Source organism: Rhinolophus sinicus, chromosome 16 (assembly GCF_057876585.1).
Source record: "Rhinolophus sinicus isolate RSI-liver-muscle chromosome 16, RSI-T2T, whole genome shotgun sequence".
NCBI classification, from domain to species: Eukaryota; Metazoa; Chordata; class Mammalia; order Chiroptera; family Rhinolophidae; genus Rhinolophus; species Rhinolophus sinicus.
In genome coordinates this window covers 146,124,487-146,138,926 of record NC_142516.1, presented here as the reverse complement: position 1 = coordinate 146,138,926, position 14,440 = coordinate 146,124,487, and the positions used below count along the sequence as shown (strand labels likewise).

The 14,440-nt window shown below is 37.1% G+C and overlaps 1 protein-coding gene across 5 annotated transcripts in view; it reads right to left on the bottom strand.

Annotated features, from left to right (window-relative positions):
- FGF14 (fibroblast growth factor 14) overlaps positions 1-14,440 on the bottom strand; it is a 616,691-nt gene that overhangs the window by 438,422 nt on the left and 163,829 nt on the right. The window contains exon 3 of one of the 5 annotated variants that reach the window (XM_074329506.2): positions 7,558-7,682. The exons of the other annotated variants lie outside the window; for them this stretch is intronic. The gene's annotated coding sequence lies outside the window, so the exon portion shown is untranslated. The remainder of the gene's footprint in view (positions 1-7,557; positions 7,683-14,440) is intronic. 5 annotated transcript variants of the gene reach the window in all.

Below are 14,440 nucleotides of genomic sequence, written 5' to 3'. Positions count from 1 at the left end.
AGAATTAGTGTGCACACACACACGCGCACACACACACACAACATAGGCACGTTTGCCCTGCTAAGTACTTCTTCTGCCGCTTGGATGCAGCAACCCACGCTGGACCAGACACCTGCTGGGCCCAGACCAAGCATGGCTCAGAAATCTACTTGAAATTTTAATTTTGTTCAATAGTATTTCAATGAAATTCCATTGCTCTTTTAAACTCTAATAGGAAAAGAGTTCAGGGATGACGATATGACAGAGGACTCTATTCTTACCCCAGAATAATTTACCTCATGGAGCCCAGGAGCTGGAAGAGAAGCATCTCCAGTGGCCAGAAGTCGGGGGTGCATTTCAGACTAATTTTCCAAAACAGGATTTCAATCTTGAGACTTCCTTTTGTTATTAATGCATCTTAGTTCAATTTGATATGCATGTAATTTAGCCCTATGTTTCTTATTCAATCCTAAATTCCTGTTCTGTTAACTCAAACACTCTGATTTTGCTTAAATTTCCCTTTCATAATTGCTCAGATGTTTTCAGAGAAAGGATTTTAGGGTGCCTTCATTTACAGGTTTTCTCCTATTAGAGGATATTAGGGAGTGAGCAGATGGCCCCAATTCCAATTTTCCACAGGTTCATAATGGGACTTCCCAAAGAGCCAGCCTTTGTGCATTTTATTGCACACCAATTCCCACTGACTTTCTTCTCAGCCGTTGCTTGCCTCCTCCAAATCTTTTGCTGTTATTTAATATTGTGTGTTTTTCTTAAACCACTAACATAGGCCAACTTACAACCCTCCATTTGCTTCCAAGCCAGAAGCAAATGGAGGGAGAGTCTCAACCTAGAGCATCACACAAATTCACTGTAGACAGTCAGTCTGAAATAAAATACCCCACAAACTTAACAACAGAGCTTAAAGCATCCCTGAGCCTGGACATTCCCCCCATCCCCGAGCTATGCCTGCGCTGTGCTGCGCTCCGTGGGTGGCACTCTCCATCTACTGTTGGGGTTATTTCAGCGTGTGCCTTTTTCTGCTGCCAGACCTTTAAGCTTTTTGAGGTCACAAGCCATATTTTTCTTCTCTTTCTCTTGACTATACATACAAATGACTTACTCTGGGCACAGCTCTGAAAATATGCATTGAATGGAGAAATCAGGGGATGATTCTGACACTATTATCAGATTGACAAGAACTAATTACAAGACTGATCATTAGGGAAAAAAATACCTTCCTCTTCAAAATGAGCATGTGCCCTGCAAAGTATAGGTATCTCAATACCTATTAGTGCAGTTGAAGCGAGGTGGGCTTGCACCAGTACAGCTGAGCAAGGCTTGCAAAAAGCTTTGTTCAAGTAGGAGTCTTCATTCTATCCAGGCAGTCTGCTGTCACTAAATCCAAATAAACTCTGAAACTCTCCTTCCCTCCACGGTGAGAAACACTCAGAGCTCTCCACGAAAAGGACAGAAAAGTAAACTGAAGGCTACCAGCTGTGGGATGTTTTTTAACATATTGTTGCAACTGCCACTTTTAAAATTATTCAACACCTTGAAGGAAATAGTGACAAAGATGGAGATTTCTTAGAAGAGAGCTTGCAAACTGCCTGCGAAGCAGTTGACTCGTGCCTGCAGCCAACGCTCACCCAGCCTGCTTTGCAGTTTAAGGATCTGTGTCTGTGAAATGAAGTGAACGGCCCAGGGAATTCTGCCAGTCCTTTCGTTTGTTTGTTTTACAGACAGCATCAATATTAACATAGTTTTACTTCTTTTCAATTAAAGGGCACTATATGTTAAAACAGCAATTCACACTGGGAAAAATACACATTAAAGTATTTAGAAACTTGTGCTTAGAAAATAACATCATTCCTCCTAGAACCTTCCTTTCACTTGTGGATCTCTCAAAGCACTTTGCATTGCTCAGCTAGTGGCAAGGCTGAAAATAAAACCAAAATACATTGCAATAGTAGGTGAAAGAATGCCGTGGAGCACACACACACACACACACACACACACACACACCCCAAGTTGATTTTTAGGGGTATGTGAATAGATCCATCAAGTAACTTTCAAGTTAAGAATCTGTTGGAATAGCTGCCAATAAATCAAAGACCAAAGGAGAAAGTTCATTGGCAAACATGAAATATTATACATATTTAATAACCATTGTTGTCATTGTTAATGAAACAAGCAATGAAACAGAAGGATGGCATTGATGAGTGAGAAGAAATAGACTCAACAATTTAAATGGATTCATTCTTTATTCTCTTTCCCCAAAAAGCAACTTCAACAGCATCTGCTTCTGCCTGACAGACAGTCAAGCCAACCTGGAGGCCACTCTTCTGTCTATACCCAGGCACCAAATAAATTTACAGGTAGGTAACCTTCTTTAGACTATACTAATGAAGAATAGCCTGTAATTTCTCCCATTTCCTTTCACTAGAAGGCATTTCAGTCTATGGTACCAATAAGCATTGTTTAGACAGTCCTAGACTCAGAAACTAGGGAAGACTGATACTGCCTTTTGCTTGAGAAAGCCTGCAGGTGAGAATTCGGATCATTACTCGGGAGTCAGATCCTATAGACAAGATGCCACTCTCCTGAAATGACTGACAATTTGGGAAACAACATTTGAGTCCATAAGGTCTTTAGCCTTGAGCTAACCTTTGCTTTCACTGTCTTGGACTGTACTGCATAACTTCTAAATTTTGACTTAGTTGCCTTCAGCAAGATGTACAATATTGCCCTCTCATCTCCTTGGGAAGACCCTTCCACTTTCTCAATTTGTTCATTAATTCCCTTTCTTTCCCATTAATTATTTATAATCAAATAATAAAGTACTGTTATTATAAAAGGTTCTGCTTTTTTTGAAGCAATGCTTGAGAGACATTTCATCTTTTATTGTTTTTAAAATTATTTTAAATTATTTTTAATAACAGTTGACATACAGTATTACATTAGTTCTAGGTGTACAACATAGTGATTCAACATTTATATACCTTATGAAGTGATCAACACAAGTCTGTTTCTGTACATAGTTATTACGATATTATTGACTACAGTATATTCCCTATATTGTACATTATATTCCCATGACTTACTTTATAATTGTAAGTTTGTACTTCTTAATTCCCTTCCCCTTTCACTTTTAATTTGAATTTCTGACCCACCATTTAAGATTCAGAAGCTTAAAAAAACGTTCGGTTTCCTTTCCTGGAGATGTCATTAGGCAGCCCTAAGATGAATTCGGTCTTCTATGAAACTATGGGAGCAAATTGGCTATCACACAGAAACACTGACAAAAACACCCGCTAAGTTCATTAATTTCATCCTTCAGAGTCCTACTAAATATCATTTAGTTCCAGCGCTCAGCACTCTCTGTGAAAGCCAGGTAACCATCTGGAATGGTCTCCTCTCACTAAGTTGTTATTAATTATTTACAATTCATATTTCTATATCAGAGGTTCTCAACTGTAAGTGACTTTACCCCTTTCCCCCAGGGAACCTTTGGCTACTGGTGGAAACACTTTTGATTGTCACAACTTGGAGACTGCTACTGGCATCTAGTGTGTAGAAACCAGGGATGATGGTACACATCCTACAATGTAAAGCACAGTCCCCAAAGAAGTATCTAGCCCAACATGTCAACAGTATCAAGGAGGTGAGAGCCTGTTCTCCATATTCTTTCTTGCTTGCCTTGTTCATATCTGGTGTGGAAAGACTATTTTACTCATAAGCCTGTAGAGTTCCCATAATTCCTGAAAGAACGACTCACCTATAAATAAAGGAGTGGGAAACAGATATACTCTTTTGGTGGGAACTGAATGTCACCACCCACATTCTGTGAAGGAGAAGCATATCACTATTCCCTCTTCTAGGAAAATGAAGTTGAAATTTTCACTTCTTTTTGGTTCATATGCAAATGACATTGCACTAAAAATGGGAGCCACTGGCAGGTTAATTGTTCCTACTCCTCCAGTCCAGCTACACAGAACTAATGCTGAGGAATCACAGAACAAGGAAAGGGCAGCAGACAGGGTCAGCCTGCTCCGCGTCTGGGGCAGCAGCACCCCTGGAGCGTCGGGTTAGACTGACTGATGGGCAACACATGTACTTAACATTTGCTGATTTGATTCCAGCTATTGAAAATAAGTCTTTTAAGAAAAAGCTGGCATTGTTTTTGTTCCTTTATTTGTTCCTTTGTACTTCTTAAAATTAAAATAAAATGCAATACATGTTTCAAGCAAATTGGCTCATAACTCCAAAAAGGTATAAAGAACTCTCTCCGGGGCTGGGATGAAAAAGGTGAAGGTACTAAGAAGTACAAATTGATAGTTACAAGATAGTCATGGGGGTGTGAAGTACAGCATAGGGAATATAGTCAATCATATGGTACTAACTATGTATAGTGCCAGGTGGGTACTAGACTTATTGGGGGGATCACTTTGTAAATTATATAAATGTCTAACCACTATATTGTACATTTAAAACTAATATAAAATAATAATGAATGTCAACTATAATTGAAAATAAATAAATAACAGAAGAAGAAAACAAGAACTCTCCTAGACAGCCATACTCTCACATAAAAATCACCTCCAGTTCCCATGGCTGCATGGAGCCTTTCTAGCTATGTGATATTTGGTCCCAATAGTCAGATTAAACTGCTCCATAGTTTTATTAGCCCTGAGCCCCTTCACCATGGCCAGAAACATATTTATAATCCACACTACTACCATGTGTATGTTTAGGCCATTTATATGCTCTGATTAGAACATTTTATATCCTTCTTGAGATGATAAGTTTTTCAAAAACAAACTGCGAATTTTTGAATCATCTCAAACTCCTCTTTTTCAAGCACAGGAATATATATATATATATATATATATATATATATATATATATATATATATCTCAGTACATGTTGATTAATACTTTTTATTTTTGAGTAGAAAGGGAATAGGGAGGCTCTGTACATTATTTTAGCCACATGCCTCCTCTTCTTAAAGCACTGTACTTATTCATGGTTTGAGCTTGAGTTGACACTATAATGTTCAAGTGCCTAGAGCAGTTGGAAAGAGAGGAATAAAAGACAGAGATGCAGGTGTGAGTTGCACATAGCAGCCATGTGAATTAAAGGCACAAGAAAACATGAGCTGAACAGAAGAATGTTTACAGAAAGGAGCCAAGAGACTAAACAGAGCATAGAGTTAAGCAGTAGGAAGAAGAGAAACCATAAAACCTATGCAAGTTGGCAGGAGGAGAAAGGGGTGTTCACATCACTTGGAGATGCAGACTTCTCACATGCTTTGTCAGTCTCTCAGAACAAAGCCAAAACCTATGATGCACCTTGTTCTAGGCTCTCAGTGTAGCTTGGAGGACACAGTTGAGGAAAACAGTAACCACTGATCTAGACAAAATGTGCTGCAAGGGCTGCACCACCTGTCAAATGGGTGACGTCAAACAAGTCACTTAAATCTTCCCAAGCCCCATTTCCCCACATTTAAAATGGAAACCATCATGACTACATAGAGGGTTGAGGTAATGTGTAAAGAATGGGATGCATGGCAAATGTTACCTGGGGGATTTTATCATCTCATCACACAGTATTCTAAGTACAGAACATTTCAGTAACAACAACACCAAATTGGATTGTGAACATTCTTAATCCAACAGCAATTTAAAAGTTCATGGGCTAACCACTAATTCCTAGAGGAGAAAACTCATTGGTCTCTGAAGACCACTTTAAAACACTAACATTCTAAGATTAAACACACACACACACACATACACACACACACACAATTTTACTTCTATGTCCTTCAAGGGGAGAAAAACAAAGTACTCTTAAAACCTTCATAGCAGGACATTTCTAGTCTGAAGGAAACAGGGGTGCTTTACAGAAATTTCCAAGCCCAATATCAATGTTACATCCACTGTGCAGAGCGTGCCTCAATTTATTACTAGCCAAAAAATATTTGTATGTGTTAAGAAATCATTTGCTAAAAAGTAGATAAATAGACATTTCAATGCTTAGAAAACATTTCATTCTATCGACAAATATCAAATAAAGGCATATGTTCTAAGTTGAAATGAGAATTTAACTCATTTCAACTGGAATAGTGGCAAACATGAAAATCAGAGAAAGAAAATATTGACCCAGAAAAATAAAGATAATCCATAAGTCAAAGGTCACCCTCCTCCCTTACACAGCTCCACAGACAAAGCAACATGCAACCAGCCCCAGCAAATTCAAGGTCCTACTGACAAAACCTTACAAGTGAGGACAGCCACAGAAGTGCCGCAATTAACAGCCTATGGTGGATGGAATGGAGAATCATGCTCACTGAAGGAAACTGTGAAAGCCAGGAGAACTGAGGGTAAGGTTCAGACCAGCCCAACCCAACAGTTACACAGAGCAAGTTAATCCTGCAGAGTGAAAAATAATGTCTAAAAATTCGCACTTAACATGGTATAGAAAATTCTCCTCAGGAACAAAGTTGTGATCCTGTTTCAAGACAGAGTCCTTCCTAATATTTATGTATTCAATTTTTTAGTACCATAATCTGCTTCTGGACCCTCAGCAACTCCAGCTTTACCCAACTCTGCAAATGCAGTATTGATTCCTGGAGGAAATCAATCCCAGCTTGAAGTAAGGTCTTTCATCAAATCCCCATTTTTCTCCTCAATGCCAGAGCTCTACTGGAATAACTATGGACCACAAAGCAGGACTTTCTTTCCATCTGATTTGTTTAACAAATGTGACTGAGAGCTAGAGCTTTGACCACTTCAGAATGGCCCTTAACCAAGAGACAAGAGGGCCACCAAGCCCACGCCTGATCTGCAGTGCTTTGTGGAGCATATTCGGGCATATGAATTAGAATTAGAGGTTAGAGTGCAATTTTTGATTTGGAAATTATAAGTGGAATATGCAGAATACCTAGTTAAATTTTTAAAAGCTCAGCATCTTCTGTGTAATGCAAGAAAATTTAAAGGGAAGGAAATATATATTAAAGGAAAATTCCAATCTCTCAGAGCTTACATTTATTTCTGGGTTAAAAAGGCATCAAATTAAGCTAGAGTGCGAATGACCTTCAAGCTTATCTTTTTCTTTCCCCCGCTGCACCCATCACATCCACCACCTCCTCTCCTCTCATCCAGTATTGCCTTCTTGATGTGTTTTCATCCACACTTTTATGCTTGTTCATAAAATAATATAATGGCATACATGCATACATATGAATATGCATATGAGTACATAGAAATATTAACATGTAGAATTTTTTTTGACAATTCTAAGATTATAAATTGATCTTTGTAGTTAAGTTTATGCATTATTTTTCAAGCCTACATAATATTCCAGTTGCTCTTCCTTTTTGAGTTTTCCTTTGCTTCAAAGGAGCTATCCTGGGTAAAGACCACTTTTCTCTCCTGTGCTTGTTTTATAGACCATTCATTCACAGCACCTTGGTGGTCTTCCCAATGCCTGTTTACCTGGAGGCATATTCCCTCACAGTAACTTCTGGGCTGCTCCCTGCATGCAGTGGAGACCCCAGAGACAGAAGAAGGAATTCTTACCTTAGGACCCCATGCCAACTGTGCTCTCCTAGGTTTCTACTGTCAAGTGAGATTCTTCCATTTCAAATCTTGTTAAAGTTGTTTATGCAGTTGAACCATCTGAACTTGTGGAGATTGGTTTGGAACTTGGATAAATATTCCCAATCATGAAAGAGAAAGTAATATGCTTCAGGTAAGAATGTATAATGTTTACTTCTTAATTTCCTCCTGGAATTGGAAGGCGGGATTACCATTTTGGTGAGTGATGTTCAGCTGTAGAAATTGATATTAAAATGCCCTCAATTTTCATATCTGAGGTCCCAACTCAAAACTCACAGCTCTGGATTCTATATAATATCTTCAACAAAATGATCAGAATAGGATCAATAATGGCAATTAAAAAGTTAATGATTTTGTTTTAGTTAAACCTGAGCCATGTTCAGAGCTTCTCAAAAAATATTTATTCACCAAATCTAACCCTGGGACATTACTTGTACTTTATATTTAGGGTATACATTAATTTAATCTTACCAGCAAGAGGATTAATAAAAATAATCATCATATGTAAACTATAAATGCATAGCTTTTGGGGAAGTGACCTTACATTTCTGGGTTTTCATTGTCTCTTCCATAAAAGCTAAAAGTTGGATGAGAATCAAATTTCTCAATTTTCTTCATATTTAGGTTTTTTTTTTAGTTCTAAACTTCTAAGATCATATGACCCAGCACGGCATAAAGAAAGATGTTTTTACCTGAGAAGAGGCACTGAAGTTTAATCTTATTTCAGCAATTCTCTCAACAAAAATATGTGGCTACATTTGTCAGTAGGAGAGTAAATAAAAGTGCTATACAAACAATTTAGAATCCAGATAGAATCTGAAGAAAAAAATTCTAAATAAATCTCATTTTCAGTTATCAACAGAATACTCCAGATCTATACGTAAAATCCAACATTGGACGTTGTATGCAGTCATTACTAAAAACAGATGCAGGAATTTAAGGAAGAGGGTTAAATACCGAGAAGTTTCAAGACATTAAATGTGTTTTTACTCGTGAGATTTCCCAAAATACAATTCAAGTTACTAAATATGGTTAATATATTGGTATATTTTTCTCCTTTTTTAGCCTTTCCTCCCTAATACATGAGTGAAATATTTGACCATGTTCTTATTCTAAAACACAGCAGAATTTTTCAAGTTATTATATACATTTTCAAAAGCACATTGTGATGGTTGCTGTAACTTGGCATCAAGAGGCACTTTGCACAATGTTGGCAGTTAACATTTACTAATGTGTTTCCCTATCGAATTCACGGCATGTGCACATTTTCCTGAATGAGAATATACATGTTAACATCATGATTTACGCATGGAATAGGAGAGAGTCCAGACCTGAAACTTGCATACTGGTCTCAGCTCAGCCCCTCTTTCACTGTATAATCTTGGACAAATAATTTAATCTTCCTGATAGTCCTCTCCCCCTCTATAAAATAGGAAATGCACTGCACATGGGTGTTGAGATAACAGCTGTGAAAGTGAAGACAGTTTAAGAGCACTCTGTAAATGGGTTATGGCAGCACTAACATTCATCATACTAGAAGGAGAACAGACATAAAGTGGATTCTGTGAAAAGATTTATCCTCTGAGTCCTTAGCCTTCAATGTCCAACTAACTCTGGCACTCTAGCAGTGCAAGTAATTCAAGAACAGAACTTTTACAAACACGTCCATGTGATTTTAAGCAGTGCAAGTAATTCAAGAACAGAACTTTTACAAACACGTCCATGTGATTTTAAGCAAATTGCTTAAATTTGCTTAGATAATTATGGGGGCACTTGATTTAGAGATAAAATGATTTTTTTTCAGATGGAAATTTTATGAAATACATCAGAACTTCCAATCACCTAATGAACCCAATAACAAAGGAGGAATGTTAAACTCGTGAAAATGTAGTTCTTCAAAAACCCTGAGAATGAGTAAGAACCAGTAAGTTTGTTAAGAGGCCTACCGCTGCTCTGAGCACAGAAGGGATCCCAAAGGAACAAGCTACATCCCTGTCTTCAAGGAGCTGAGAATCTAAAAGGAGGGACACACAGTCCACACATGCACCAAAGAAGACTGCACAACACAAAAACTTATGCAAGCCCATGTCAGACTTTCAGAACATATACTTGAGTGCTGGGATCAGGGGGATGATATCGCATGGAGAAAAGGTGGCCACACATTCTTTGAATTAACAGGTAACTTGCAGAGGTGGGATGAAAGTTATTCATAGCAGAAGTGCAACTGCAAATGTAGACTTATGGTGTAATAAATAATTGTTACATTTTTAAATTATTATTTCATTATCCCATATCATTGCTGATTTACCCAACTAGACACTAAGTTACTTGAGGTAGAATGTTTGTCCTTTGCTTTAATATCCCATTACTACAGTGTTTCCCCAAAAATAAGACCTAGCCGGACCATCAGCTCTAATGCCTCTTTTGGAGCAAAAATTAATGTAAGACCAGTATTATACTATATTATACTAATATTATATTATATTATATTATATTATATTGTATTGTATTGTATTGTATTGTATTGTATTGTATTGTATTGTATTGTATTGTATTATATTATATTATATTATATTATATTATATTATATTATATTATATTAATCACATTATATAGACCCGATCTTATAGTAAAATAAGACTGGGTCTTATATAATATGATATAAGACCTGGTCTTAAATTAATTTTTGCTCCAAAAGACGCATTAGAGCTGATGGTCTGGCTAGGCCTTATTTTCGAAGAAACACGGTAACTAGAACGTATTTGGTACATACATGATAAATAACTGTTGGCTAATTGTCCATCCTAATCAGTGAATTGTGTAGGGAGTGGGAATTTTTATCACTGATTCAGAGATGATTAAGAGTCAGAAACGGTTTGTCTATATCTTAAGCGATAATTCTTTTTGGTACTCAACAATAACTGGTACAATTACAAAGCTTACTGCAGACTTTCAAACCCTCCCTACCCCATACCAGCAAATCTAGAGTAATATGAAGCCCAGTTACACTTGAAGCACAGTGCAGAGTAAAATTCTTGTCAGTAACATGATGGGGGTGTAATAAATATATGTTGAATTCATTAACTACTATTCCCTGGGTCTGCCTAGGGCTTTGTTTACACTGTTATTGCATCACTTATACAGTATTATACTCAGTCTTATACATGACATTCCCTCCAATTAGATTGCTAGACCTTTCGGCAGGGTTTATGTTGTACTCAGCACTGCATTTTATAGCGGTAGTACAGTGTCTGTTATACACATGGTCAACAAATACTTGCTCAGCGAAGCATACAATTTCAAAAGTAAAACCCATTGTTTAAAAGCCACACATTGCCGCCATCTATCCAGTTCAGACATTCTCACCAATGGTTTGCTGGTCCCTGCTTGCATACCTCCAGAAGCATACCTCCTAAGACAGTCCAGGTGGAGTAGAGTGGTACAGAGTGGGGCAGTCTTGGTGTTTGGAGGATTCTCTTCTGGGCTGAAAGCATTGTCCTTTTATCTCCTGCCTCTGGTTCTAACTCTATTACGAGAAAGGCAAATAACTTGTTCTATTACTTCTAGCAGATGTTCTTTTGAAATATAGGTCAGCAATCTTGTCTCATTCAGGACAATTCTTCCCCAGGGCGAGTGCCCTGTTTTCTTGGAGTGTGAGTTTCCTGAGGTATGTGATCTGTGGATCAATGACCATCCTAGTCGTTCTCTCCAACACTCCTCCAATCTGTGTCCTTGAAATTTAATATCAGATAGGAACATAGTCCTCATAAGCGTACTGACTACATACCAAAATCCAGCCACAAGTCCTCCATTAACAAGGCCCAACTCCCTGCTTAGGAGGAAATGGAGGAAATGGATTTAAACCACATTTTAGGAGAACATTTCAATAGACTTTACTCAACAAGCTTTCAATAGACATCTTTCATCATTTATCAGGGTGCTATCTGGGTCAATTAAACTATCCTGGAACACGCTAGCTCCCGCTTTGTTTACAAGCTCATTGTCTCCATTTCCAAATATAGGTTTTAAATTATCTAGGGAAAACCACCCTACAAAAATGCTAAAGCCACAGAATCACACCTGTATGAAAATTTGGTACGGGTGGCTCTAAGGGTGTACACAAGACTACTTTACTAAAATCTGTGGTTGGTGATTCAGCACAAGCAATATAAATGACTGGATACAGAGACAGGTATTTGGCTTGGGAAGAGGGCAGTGCTTAGAGATGAGGGCTTTCTCAATGCAAGCATGACAATTGTCATAACGACTAGAGACCCAGAAGGGACCAGAATTATCAGTAATTTTTATATCTTCCAAATTAAGTCTACTTTCAGTGTTGTCCCTGTATTTTTGACAGTTGTGTGGTTTAAATGCTTACGAAGGACAAGAATTTTTTTAGAAACTCGCTTATGTAAATTTGATATGATAATTTTACTCTTCTTATTTCCTCCACACAATGATAGTCATCTATTATAGCCCATTGCTTTTAAAAGAGTTTTACCCCTTTGTTTAAACATTTTTAAATCATTAGGGTCTTATCCTGTCTTTTTAATCTACTGTCATAATTTACATATATCCTGTTTCAATCTCCATCAACATCGATCTTACATTTTGTTCCTATAGTTCACAAGCATAACAAAAAATGTTCTAATTTAGAATATATTTACTAATTTTTTTAAATTTTTCATTCTGTTAAAATGATTAATAACATAACGATAATGACAAGTTGCACTGAGCTACCACTGTTAGGATGGTGAGAGGTGAGTTTCCAGTCTCTGTAAGGGCATTTTGATTTTATCATATGTCTTTCCTTTTCATATGTAAACAAACTGAAATTAATAAAAATATTCGGTTGCAAAATGTTATCAAAATTATTTTCATCTTACTACCTTCCCCATCATTACTAATAGAAAAACATTGGAAGATAGAAAATATATCTTCAAAAATGTGCTCATGCATTAGCACACATTCAAACAATCCCTGGATTGAAAGATGCTCTCTCTCGAATCATATTGACAGGCTAGGCTCTAGACAACTTGCAAGGAAACTCCAGATTAAAGGTTTTTAGTATTGTGGAAATATTATTTCAGAATCACTTATATGATGGTATCTCTATAGGGAATCTGTTTTTTCTAAATAAGAAATTATTTTCATTGTAGTGTGTTGAGGGTTATCGGGGTATTAATTCCTCTGTGCACCATTATTTGAGACTTGTTAGTTGCTATGGTGAATTAATAGATTCCACTTATCATTTTTACAGGTTGTCCTAGAACAAAGAGAAGGTAAGATTCAGAGTCCTTCCCAACTGAAACTGAGACAAAAATAATAATTTTTAAAAGCACCAAGGATTGCTGAAGGCAGTATTTCTAGATAGTAACTTGTGTAATGTATATCAAATAGATTTTAAATTATTAGATAAGCTTCTTTAAATATCCTCACACCTCTGAGTTTAACCATCAAATATAAGACATAATACAACTACTCAAACATTAGGTATAGTTTTATCCCCTTGAGTAAATACTTTAATGATCAATAATTATGGCTCTCTTAAAAGATGCCTTAGAAGAAAATGTTTTATATAGCTCACTTTTGGCATGGTTTCCATCTCCTGGTGACTATCTTTTGTGCTATGTCTTCAGTTGCTAATAATTGATCATTTATAGCTTCCATCGTTTCCCCACTCTCCCAACGTCCATTAAAAAAAGTAAAAACCTCTTTAATGCAGTTTCACCTAAATTAGTGCTCTAGAACTGCAGCATTGTCCTTAATGCTCAACAGCAAACATTTTATTCTCTTGATTCCCGTTCTTTGCAGAAATGTTTCGAATCTCTTCCTGCTTCCAAGTCTAAATTCAGCCCCCAAATCCCAGCAGATCTGGCTCTTACTTTCCTGAGGAGAAAGAAGCCCTTCTAAGTGTAACAGCCGCAGTTTCCCTCCACAATAGCACACTTACCAATATCTCAACCTGCCTTTTCTGTTGACTCAGAAAGCGTTGAGTCAGCCCAGGGACAAGCTTTTCAACCCTGAAGAATTTTCCTTCACCTCTACCTTCCCCGTAAGTCCCCGGTACTTCAATATCCATCTCTTCAATGTTACATTTCTAGATGCAGTTAACTGCTGCCCACATTGTTATTAAATTTATTGGGGTGACATAAGTTAATACAATTACATAGGTTTCAAATGTACAATTCTAAAATACATCCTCTGTAATTGCATTGTGCCTACATTTTTAACTACACACTCATTAAAGACTAGACCAGATGTGTAGGCACCCTGGACCAGCTAATAATTTCAAGTACTGTCAAACCATTATTTTATTTTATGATCTCCAGAGGAGCTAGCTCTCTATTAAATTAATACGGCATGCATCTCTGTCAGTTCACAATAAGAGATTTATTTCATGCACTAAACCTGTGCTAATGTTAGCTGATTTAGAATTGCCTTTCATTTTGCACTTTTTCAATTAACTAACTAGATGATATTAGTCTCTCTTGAGTATACACTAAAGATAGAGGTAAATTGCCAGTTATAAGACTAATTCAGAAAAGTGTATATATTTTTTTCTTTCATATCAGCATTTGTTTGGTCACAGAATTTAAAAATTGTGACAAGAAACTTAGGTAAGTGTCACAGAGAGATGTGTCTGTCTACCCATCTGCAAGGGGAGAGCCGCCTAGTTTTCCTCAATGTACTGCTCTGATGTCTAGTTTTCAGTGAACCTCTCCTTTAGCCAAAATTAATCACTCAGATTTGGCATGTTTGCTACTAACTGTATTTTTATGCAGTGTCGTCCTCCACTGTCTTGCAATCTCTTTGAGGGCAGAAATAATACCTTGTATGTTTT